This window comes from Lynx canadensis, chromosome B3, assembly GCF_007474595.2.
Source record: "Lynx canadensis isolate LIC74 chromosome B3, mLynCan4.pri.v2, whole genome shotgun sequence".
Lineage (NCBI taxonomy): Eukaryota > Metazoa > Chordata > Mammalia > Carnivora > Felidae > Lynx > Lynx canadensis.
The window spans coordinates 11,501,466-11,508,221 of NC_044308.2; the positions used below are offsets into that span (position 1 = coordinate 11,501,466).

The 6,756-nt window shown below is 47.1% G+C and overlaps 1 non-coding gene across 1 annotated transcript; it reads right to left on the reverse strand.

Annotated features, from left to right (window-relative positions):
• Positions 1 to 5,691: 5,691 nt before the first annotated feature.
• TRNAK-CUU lies at positions 5,692 to 5,764 on the reverse strand. The gene has a single exon. It is a non-coding gene; the product is annotated as a tRNA-Lys (tRNA).
• Between the last annotated feature and the right edge of the window lie 992 nt (positions 5,765 to 6,756).

Here is a 6,756-nt window from a genome sequence, read left to right on the forward strand (position 1 = left end):
CCACTGTGAGGTTATGTCTACTTTATATCACTGATCCCCTACACACAGACATTTAAATGGCTTCCAACCTTTCGCTACTTCAAACAGTGCTGAAAATTAAATCCTGGTATAAAAATCTATCCTCTGTACAAAAGGATAAACAAAAGACAGTAAATACCTACAATGGAATATTATCCAACCTTAAAAAAAGAAAAAAGAAAAAAAGGACATTCAGAGGCACCTGGGTGGCTCAGTCAGTTAAGTGTCCGACTTCAGCTCAGGTCATGATCTCACGGTTTGTGGGTTCGAGCCCCACGTGGGGCTGTCTGCTATCAGCACAGAGCCTGCTTCGGATCTTCAGTCCCCCTCTCTCTGCCCCTCCCCTGCTCACATGCTCACATATGCACAGTCTCTCTCAAAAATAAATAAACATTAAAAAAAAAAAAAGGACTGGAGCGCCTGGGTGGCTCAGTCGGTTAAGCGTCCGACTTCAGCTCAGGTCATGATCTCACGGTCCGTGAGTTCGAGCCCCGCGTTGGGCTCTGGGCTGATGGCTCAGAGCCTGGAGCCTGCTTCCCATTCTGTGTCTCCCTCTCTCTCCGCCCCGCCACCGTTCATGCTCTGTCTCTCTCTGTCTCAAAAATAAATAAACGTGGGGCGCCTGGGTGGCGCAGTCGGTTAAGCGTCCGACTTCAGCCAGGTCACGATCTCGCGGTCCGTGAGTTCGAGCCCCGTGTCAGGCTCTGGGCTGATGGCTCAGAGCCTGAAGCCTGTTTCCGATTCTGTGTCTCCCTCTCTCTCTGCCCCTCCCCCGTTCACGCTCTGTCTCTCTCTGTCCCAAAAATAAATAAACGTTGAAGGAAAAAAAAAAATTTAAAAAAATAAATAAATAAATAAATGAACGTAAAAAAAAAAAAAAACTTAAAAAAAAAAAAAAGGACATTCGGACACATGCGATAACATGCATGATCCTTGAGGGCATTATGCTGAGTGAAGGAAGCCAGTCAGAAAAGGACCAGTCCTGCATGATCCCACCGAACCTAAAGAAGTCAAACCCGTAGAGACGGAAAGCCAAATGGTAGTGACCAGAAGTGGGGGGGAGAGGGAAGTAGAGACTTGGTGGATAATGGGCACAGAGCTTCAGTTTCACAAGGTGAAAAATGTTCCGGAGACGGATGGCGGTGATGATGGGACAACAGTATAACCACACTTAATGCCACTGAACTGTACGCTGAGAAATGCTTAAGATTGTAAGTTGTATGTTATGTGTATTTTACCACAATTTTTAAAAACCCATTTTCTTGGGGCGCCTGGGTGGCTCAGTCAGTTGAGGGTCTGACTCTTGATTTCGGCTCAGGTCATGATCTCACAGTTCGTAGGATCAAGCCCCGCATCGGGCTCTGCATTTACCGCGTGGAGCCTGCTTGGAAGCCTCTCTCTCCTTTTGTCTCTGCCCCTGTCCTGCTCATGCTCGCTCTCTATCAAAATAAACAAATAAACATTTGGGGGGGGGGGGAATCCATTTTCTGTCCTCTTATGTATTCATTTATTCATTCATGCATTTGTTCAGTCGTCCCTTAAACCTACGTATGCCAGGATCAGACAGTTAGGCAGTTTTATCCTCAGGTTGAGGAACACAAAAGGGAATTAAGTAGCCAAAGAAATGCCTCGAGCAGAAAGTTCAGAATGTGAAAAACCAGAATGCCACATTAGAGGAAAAAGGATAGAGAGGTAAGGAGGGGCCAGATATAAAGGCCTCGGGCATCGTACTAAAGGAGAGATTTTATTCTGTGAGAATAAATGATTATCCTGAAAGGTTTGGGGCAACATCAACTACCTGACCTGCGTGTTAGCAGAACTGTGGCTTCCAGGTGGAGGCTGGACAGAGACTGAAGCTGACGGAGAATCCCTCCGTCCTGTTTTCCTCCATCGGGGGAAGAGTAACAGTGAAGGTTGGTGGATCTTGACCTGCTGGGAAAAGACAGAAAAGAAACAGAACTGCAATCAATTAGGGTATAATTCACTGCTCAAGTAGTTTTCAAAGTGTGGTCTCTAGACCAACTACATTAGCATCCCCTGGGAGCTGGTTAGAAATGCAAATTCTCTGGCTCTCTCCCAGCCCCACTGAGTCAGACACTCTGGGGGTGGGGCCTCAACAACCTATGCTTTAACAAGCAGAGGTGATTCTGATGCAAGTTCACATTTAAAATTTTTTTTAACGTTTATTTAATATTTTTGAGAGAGAGAAAGAGAGAGAGCATGCACACAAGTGGGGGAGGGACAGACAGAGAGGGAGACACAGAATCCGAAGCAGGCTCCAGGCTCTGAGCTGTCAGCACAGAACCCGATGTGGGGCTCGAACCCACGAACCATGAGACCATGACCTGAGAAGTCGGACACAACCAACTAAGCCACCCAGGTGCCCTGAAAGTTCACATTTAAAACCATTCTCTACAACAGAATTCACCACAGATCTCTTTTAAATAGTACGCATCTTACTTCTCCACCCAACTTGCCAGTAAAAGTTAACACTGTGGCTCCCTTTACTTTATTTGACATAGATAACATTATTGGGGCACCTGGGTGGCTCAGAGCTGAAGCGTCTGACTTCAGCTCAGGTCATGATCTCACAGCTCTGCTCGTGAGTTCGAGCCCCACATCAGGCTCCCTGCTGTCTTCGCAGAACCACACTGGATCCTCTCTCTTCCCCCCCCCCCCCCCCCCCCCCCGCCACCACCCTCTCTCTCTGCCACTCCTCCACTCTTTCTCTCTCTCTCAAAAATAAATAAACATTAAAAATATATACATCAAATTTACCTGCCCATCCAAAATGTACTTGCATGAAGTTTTCAGGAACATAACACAAAGTACAACTGTTTCATACACTTCATATATGTTCTCCCTTGTTTCAAAAACCATTTGAGACAGCTGGTGTACATATAATTAATGTTTACCATAGATCTCAAGTGTGCTTTCGGAAGATTGTTTCAAAATGTACTCCATGAAAGATCTGAGGCTTTGTAGAGACTTATCTAAGGCTTTGGAGAGACTTAAAGACCAGAGCTTTCTAGGCCAAAAAGTCCAAAAGCCTAGGAAATACAGGCCAAGAAAAAGTATCTGTGAACCCCCAAGAAAGACTGTATATCCAATAGCCCAGGGGCCTTCGAAATGAGAGCACTCACAGGTCCCCGGCCGCAGCATTAGCAACCCTCCGGGAATTCAGACGTTTTATTGAAATCTGAAGAGCCCCAGAGTACCCTCTCTAGTTCCAAAATATGTTTCCTGCCATTAAAGAGGGTTTTGTTCAAGCCCTCTGCAACCACTACAACAATCCCAGTTGTCCTATGGGTAGAATTCATATGCTAAGTGGCAGAAATGCAGAAGCAGTGAGGCAGAGTTAAAAAACACAGGCTCTGTTTCCTGGTGTTGAATGAAGGGTCTTCCCTCTAGCCCCTGACCCTGGACAGACCGCTTTGCTCAGGCATCAAGTAGGCAGTCTTTTCACGTGTCTCTTACAGTACTTGAAGCAAGGCCAGCGCGCAACAAGTATCTATTATTCTTATTCGTGTATTGATTTCCTTCTGTGCCAGGAGCAGAGTGACCGTGAAGGGCAATCATTGACGATGGGCCCAGCGGGATAATAACATGAGTTGCCACTAGATGGCAGTAACGGTGCTAAGTAATTAGTTATTAACGTTCGTTCGCTGAAATGAGCGCTATTTGTTGCTCAGTATTAACTCATTCACTCATTCAGGAAGTAATTATTCAATACCTTTCTATGTGCCTGGCACCACAAGGATCAGCAAAGGAAGACACAGCCTCTTTCCACAGACCTTACAGTGCCAGGTGGGAAAATGGACAAAGAATCACACCAGTAAAATATCACAAGGGTTGTGATACTGCACAAGGGGAGAGCCGGCCCCCTGGGGAGGAGAGCAACCCTGAGAATGAGGTGAGGCCAAGAAGGGGTAGCTGCTAAGGTCTGAAGAACAGGACCTGGTGGGTAAGGGGAGGGAAGGGAGCACTCAGGTGGAGGGAAGAGCCTGTCAAAGGCTCCCAAGTGAGAGGGAGGACTGTAGCTGGAACCCACAGGACTGGGCAGTGGGCTGGGAGCTGCCCATCCTGGAGGGGTGAGCAGGAGCCAAGCCGAGAAGGGCCTCATAAGCCTTGCTCACTCAGGGGATGTGGGTCTAGATCCAAAAAGCAATAGGTCACTGAAGGGTTCTGCACCCTGGGAAGGGACAGAGCTGGGTGGCTAAACTGGATTTGCCTTTGACAAGGTCAGAACTGCATTCTGACGGGGTCACTTGTCTCTGCTCCAGGGATTCCACTGAGGGCTAGCCAGGTGGATGTAGGGAGACCAGCTAGAGAACCGTCTATGGGGTCCAGGAAGGAAGGAGGAGCCTGGGATCAGGGTAGGGGCAATGGAGATAAAGAGACAGTTTGGCTCAATGGCTAGGGGGTGGGCGCGGGAAAGTGCCAGAGACGGTTCAGACAGCACAGGAGATGGAAGGGAAACTGAGGCGGGGGGGGGGCGGGGGGAGGGAAGGGTCTTGAATAGTGGTTGGGTAGTGGGGAGTCATGAGCTCAGTGTTAGACGGCGCTATGAGGGGTTTCTGGGGACATCTAGCAGAAACATCCAGAAAGGAAAGGAACATCTGAGTCTAGAGTTCAAAGACAGAACCATGTAGAGTCAGGTGGGCAGGGATGAGACCACCATGGAGTGAAGACTGGAGAAGCATTGAGGCCATCTGGATGAAGACCAGCAAGTGGTAAAGGAAGAGACACTGAAGGCAGCATTAGAAACCTGACTACAAGGGTGGCCTGGCTGGCTCAGTGGGTGGGGCATGTGACTCTGGATCTCGGGGTTGTGGGTTCGAGCCCCACCTTGGATGTAGAGATTACTTAAAATTAAAATCTTAAATAAAAAAAAAAATCTAACTGCAGGCAGAGGACAAAATACAGATAAGGGAAGGTTTCAAAAGAATCAAAGCCACAAAGAACAAAACGGGGAGAAAAGATTACAACTAGCATGTGGTTCCATTCCGGTCCCAGTAAACTGCTCATCCTACTTATTTACCTCTCTAAACCCTAGGTTCCTGAACTTTAATATAGGAATGCTCTGCAATTCTCATATAAATAAAAAGAAAGTGAGAAGAGGGGCACCTGGGTTGGCTCAGTCAGTTGAGTGTCTGACTCTTGATTTCTGTTCAGGTCATGCTCCCAGGGTTGTGGGGTCCATGCTAAGCATGGAGCCTTCTTGGAATTCTCTCTTTTCCTCTGCCCCTCCCCCAGCTCGAACACTCTCTCTTTTAAAAAAAAAAGTGGGGGAGAGGGGAAAAGATAAAGCAAATGTGGCTAAATGTTAATTGGTGAATCTAATTTAATGCTATGGCCATAGTCCTTTTGCAATATTATCAAATCAACACATTACCTAACTCAAACTTACATAATGTTATATGTCAATTATACCTCAATGAAGGTGGGAAAAATCGGTTAATCACTGATACAGATGTTTGTGAGACTATTCTTGTAGTTTTTCAGTAGCCCTGAAATTATCTAAATAAAAAGTGTTTAACAACAAAGAAATACCTGGTGGGGACCACAAGTACAGATTAAACCAGGTTGACTACTGGCTAAGAATTGTGGGTTGAGGGAAGCATGGGGGGTTCATAACACTATTTTTTGCTTCTTTTTTTAAAGTGGGCTCCATGCCCAGTATGGGGCTCGAACTCACAACCCTGAGATTAAGAGTCTCATGCTTTACCGACTGAGCCAGCTAGGCACCCCAATTTTCTACTTCTGTAGATTTTTTTTTCATAACAATAAGTTTTTTTAAAAAACAGTTGCTGGGGTTGGAGGGGGAAGATATGCAAAGTGCCAGCACCTGGTTCTGTTTGTTCAGTGGAGATGTGTTTCTATTTGTTCTTCTCTAGGGTCAAAGCTTATGCTATAACGCCATTTTCTTCTCGGATTTGCTATAAAATATATGGTTTGGGTTGGAGTGGGGATTTTTTGTTGTTTTTTGTTTTCGTCTTAAAACAGCTGATGACTGGGGCACCTGGGGGGCTCAGTCGGTTAAGCGTCTGACTTCGGCTCAGGTCATGATCTCACAGTCTGTGGGTTCGAGCCCCAGTCAGGCTCTGTGCTGACAGCTCAGAGCCTGCTTCAGATTCTGTCTCCTTCTCTCTCTGCTCCCCCTCCCCCAAGCTCGTACTCAGTCTCTCTCTTGTAAACATAAATAAACATTTTAAAAAATTAAAGAAATTAAAAAACCAGCTGATGACTTAAACACTGCTGATGACTAATTGGAAGCTTTAGCCCAATGCCTTGGATTTTAGAGTCCGACAGCTGAGAGGCCTTCCCTTCCGGCAGGCATAGCAACCCTAAGGAGTAGAAAGCCACAGCAATGCTGGGGACATAAATGTAGGAAGACAGAGGCCCCACTCGCCCTGCACTGCTCTGGTCACGCACCAGGTTCCTGGGCTCCTCCTTCCTGGCTGCTGAAGGGGACCTTACAGCACCGAGGTCCCTGCTCCAGTCTGCGGGCACAAGTGCCCACTTTTCTGCCTCATCTCCTGCCTCACTCCGCCATCACCCCGTGTTCCAGCCACCCTAGACAACAGGCAGTTCCCAGCAGGACTTGGCTGTCTGCCACAGGCATGTTTTTGACGTTGGCTCACATGATGGCTCATGCCTGAAATGCCTGTGCCAGCATTTTCCTTGGCAACCCTGCCTGCTTCCCACTGGGCAAAAGTGAACTAGTTGCTTAACCTG